Here is a 5,172-nt window from a genome sequence, read left to right as displayed (position 1 = left end):
CAGTGACAGACTCTCCGTCTCTTATCTTGGTCGTGATCATCGAAGTGATGATCTCGTACCTATCCTGCCTCATGCTTTGATGGTACATATCCATCAAATCTTGATGCATCTCATAGGGGTACATGTCCTCATCGGACTTCTGGAGTTCTGCAGTCATAGTCGCCAGCATGATGCAATGGACTTTCGTAGCACCACGCTCATGGGCCTCAAAGGTCGCGATCTCTTCAGCAGAGGCAATGTTGATGTTGATTTCCTTCATCTTTTCATCGAGGACATACTCTTTGTCCTCGTAATGAGTGACCATTCAGATGTTGCGGATCCAATCATTGAAATTGGACCCGTCAAATATCACTCTCCCACACAAATTCATGAGTGAGAACGAGCCGGAGGAATTTGAGCCGGAAGCATTGTTGTTGACGTTCGACATCTGAAATAGAAAAGAGACAAAGCTTGATTAGAAATGAATCCCCAATTAAACACTCAAAAGAGAAATTAGGCCTAGGATCCAACAACATTATTTGCAATTCAGAAAAGGGATGCCATAATCTAAACATCAAATAATTTGAAGGTAAGTGAATGACGATTCAGTAATTTCCACCATGAAAAATAAAATAAAGCTAAGTTTTAAATGTATTGAAAACTCCTAGATCTTTTGAGATTCATTGAACATTTCAATGGCATGTTTAAATCTCGATATGCCTCTCAAGTTTGTGACTAGGATGCCGAGGATCACAAAGCGGGTGTAAATAACCATGCAAATGTACATGGTGCCCTCAATATTACAATCACCTATTCGATGTGCCGGTTAACCACACATGGTCCATCGAACTATGAAAAACATTAAGTCACCCTTTGCCACCTTTGCTTAGAACCCAATTAGTGTGCCGGTTAACTACACACGCTCCACTAACGTCTTAGCAAGGTTACAAAGTGTAATTTCATGGAATTGCATCAATTCACTTTTGCCTAAAGTAACTAAGATTGGGAACTTTGTAAAACATTTAGTTACTTTTATAATTTCATTATACTTTTAATGAGGAAAGGGTTGCCCTATCCTACCCGTTCGGCTAACGACCCTCAACAATCAAGGAAGCGGTGGGTGAGAGTGTACACCCATTAAACGACCATTTTATAGGCCATAACCTTATACCCCCATTATAGATCGGCTTCGTGAATGATGCCTACTAACGGTAAGACTAGCATTTAAGTTATACATATATATATTAATCTTATAATAAATATAGTATAAGGTTGAATTTTAAACTTGTAAATTCTAGGGTTTGAAATTTAAATAGTTCAAATTAAACTTTTAATTAAAAAATTTAAATTTCAAAACTTGAGGACAAGTTTTTGAACTTTTCAAAACACATAGGATCAAATAGCAAATAATTTAAAATTAAACATTTAATTTAATGATTATCTAAATTTGACCTATTTTTATTCACAAGATAATTCAACAAATAAATCAAATAATCAAATTTTATCATATAAAGAATTTATTATTTAATCAAATGGTAATTATCTTTTGTTTTGGTAAGGATTATCATATACTAACAATAAAATTCAGATTTTATTAGTCAAAAATGATTTTGGTAATTATCCTTCAGCAAAACAGCAAGAAATCCCAAAAATCCCTCTGTCTGACGACCCGACTTGCCGAGTCCCCTTATGGACTCGTCGAGTTCATCCTACTCGTCGAGTCCACATTGGGACTCCCCAAGTCTGTCAGGCAGAAGACCCAAAAACTCGATTTTCAAGAAAGAATGAAACACAAAAGCATCAATACAATGGAAACCAAACAAAGCTCTGATACCACTGATGGGGTTGAGCCAAAAGAACATCCTATGTGCTCATGCAAACCCTAATGCTTGGATCTAGGTTTCTCTATTGTACATGCAATTCATCCAAGACTTATGAACCCTAGATCTAGCATACATGATTCGAAATTAACATAAGAAAACAGATCTAGATGATTAACTCTTGAACAATAGCTTGAATCTTCTTGTCATGGAGCTTAGAGTCACAAATGTCACTCCTCTAATGACTTACAAACACCACACAAGCAAGAGGATGATAATGGAGAGAGGGAAGAGGCACAATTTCGGCTATGAAGACTCTTAGGGTACAAGTGGCCGAAAATTGGAAGCCTTAGGGTCTTATTTATACTGGTGTTGCTAGGGTTTCAGCTTAAACCCTAATGGACAGCTTACGCCTTAAGCAATCCAAGGAGGCTTCTGGAATAGGGCCCTTATGGCCGAAATTATGGATGGACACATCCTAATTTCGTCCATGCCTAGTCCAAGAGGCTCCTCAACCCAATACTCAACTATCATACATTTGACAGTTTAAGTCCTTGATATTAAATCAATGTCTTTTAGCCACATCATTAATTTCTTAATTAATTCTTGTCTAATATTAATTTAATTATATGATTTGTCTTTTAAAATATTATTCATATAATATATTATTAAACCATATTAACCTCTCTATTCATAAATCACCCTGTCAAGTTGCTTTGGTGAAGGCAACCCAAAAGGACCATGCACAACCGGGTCAAGTACTTACCAAATATAGTTACGGGCTTAGACACTAATCCAACAGCTATAAATACTTTAGTAACTGCAAACCCAAGAACTTCTATGGGAACGAGGGCATTGTTGGATTGACAAGGTGGATTGAAAAGATGGAATTCGTCTTCCAAATTAGTTTCTGTCCCGATGACAGCAAAGTCTGATTTGATGTGAGTATGTTTATGGACTCAACCCTCACTTGGTTGAAATACCAAATAAAAACTCCACGTATAATTCTTGCAAACTCCCTGACGTGGGAAGAACTGAAATGATGTCGAAAGAAGAATATTACCCGAGATATGAGATTCAAGCACTGGAGCAAGAATTATGGAATTTGAAAATGAAAGGCCTTGACATCAAAGCTTACACAACCAGGTTTAATGACCTCGCTCTATTATCCCTGACTCTAGTGACCACAAAATTCAAAAAGATAGAGCGTTATGTTTGGGGTATGGTGCCACAAATAAGGGGAATAATTTTGGGTTCCCGATCAACAACTTACAAATGTGTTAGGAATTTGGAAAGCCATTTAGTTAAGAATGAGCTCAGCTGGGGAACAATGAATACTAAGATTGAAACTCCCAAGCCCGACAACAACAAACGCTAGATTGTAGGTAGAGACTTTAACTGCACGCCAAGGAAGAAACAAGGGACTGGATCTGCATACAGAGCAACTACGGAAATATGTCCAACGCCAGTTTCACAGCCAAACAATAATGGTCGGTACCTGTAGTGTAACAGATGTTGTCACAACTGGAAATTTCAAGTCCAAAAACCAAGCCAAAGGAGTCTTGTATATGTAATAGTTATAACTATACTATTATTATACTTTGGTAATGTAATTTATGAGTGCATTCTTGACCGTAAACCCTACTTATGGGCCATGGTTGGCCGTGAAGAACTTCCAAGAGGCCACTTTCGCCGTAAACCACCTCAAGCCACCAAACCTTGGCCGTGAACCACCCTAAACATCAAAGCCTTGACCGTGAACACCAATCTAGGCCACTTTTAGGTCGTAAACTACCTAGTGTACCTCTATTAGGCCGTAAACTACCTAGTGGACCTCCTTAGACCGTAAACCCTTTCCAATTTAAGGGTGTTTACGGTGATGGTGAGCTGTAATGCGTAAAGTCCCAATGCAAATCCCAGTAAAACATGCATTAACCCTTAGTAAAAAGGCATTACCCATCAGTAATCAAAGCAAACATCCTATCAATTTCTCTATCCCTTATGAAGGGGGCATAAACCCCATTTCTCATTCCACAACCACATTTCACTTTTTGTGAATTCTCTCAAGAACTCAAGACTTAGCTCCAAAATCCATTACTTCACAATTCTTCCTAGTATTTGGTAAGTAACTCATGCCTAGTAAATGATTCGTACATTTAGTTATTTTAAATCTTCTACTCACACATAAATTTATGTGTTCATAACCTTATGCTAGCAAAAATCCTCAAGAAGTTCATCCAACACTTCAACTGTTCTAGGCTCCAATTTCTCACCTCATCTCTCCCACTACACTATCTTCTACCCAAGGTGAGCTTCATACCCCTTTTTTGAGTTTTCATTGTTTTTGAGGGAGGATACAAGTCAAGGGTCTTGTGAAATCATGGTATAATTTCTTGTCTATATTTGTATGTTGTGATGTATGTGCTTAAGATTATGAAACTCCCTATAGAAGTCCAAAATTCGATATTTTGATTAAGTATCAAGAGTTTGGACTATATTTCACAAATTATTGTTGATTAGAAGTAAAAACTAGTGTTTATATGAACTATCATTCATAAAACCTCATGTCAAAAATCATAAAGATTTGCTCAAAGAAATTGTTTAAACAAGAGGTTGGACATAATATTTTGAAGATGTTAAATTATGAAAGTATTAATATCTTGGGCCATTTTCGGCCATATATATATATATATATATATATATATATATATATATATATATATATATATATATATATATATATATATATATATATCATTTTTGGAACATGGAATAAATTTGAGCAATTATTGAACACTTCGATTTATTAAGGACCAAAAATGGAATTATTGGGTAAATAAGGGCCTTTTTGGACAGTTTCTTAAATATAAGTCTAAAATGAGTATTTTAGAAGAAATGGGCCATTTTCAACAATTCACGTAGTTTTGGACCACTTATGACACCTTTTGGCAAATAGGGGTCTTATTTGATAATTTATAAAAAGAAGGGCCATTTTTGGCAAAATCGATAATATTGGGTCATTTATGATAATTATGATTCCAAGTGGATTGTTTTCAACAAACGAAAACGAAATATCTAGTCAACGAGTACAATTGTTGTTATTTATTTAATAAATAACGGATTTCAACTATTTGCATAAGTATCTGTTAGTATTCTAGTCAGACGCATCTTCACTGTACCTATATATATTAGTGTACGTTTAAAGTCCTGTAAGAGTTATAACCAGAGTCTCCTGGAGGGAGAGCGAGAATTTGTGTATAGATCTATACGGGGTTGACACCCCGCACCTTCGTTGTTCACTACAGCTAGACCGGCCAGTCTAGGGTGACAAATGTCTTAAACGAAACCGACGCCTAAAGAACGTCTAGACAGG

The sequence above is a fragment of the Lactuca virosa genome, chromosome 3 (assembly GCF_052849685.1).
Source record: "Lactuca virosa cultivar CGN04683 chromosome 3, Lactuca_virosa_CGN04683_v6, whole genome shotgun sequence".
Classification (NCBI taxonomy): domain Eukaryota; kingdom Viridiplantae; phylum Streptophyta; class Magnoliopsida; order Asterales; family Asteraceae; genus Lactuca; species Lactuca virosa.
Note: the sequence above shows the minus strand (reverse complement) of the source record.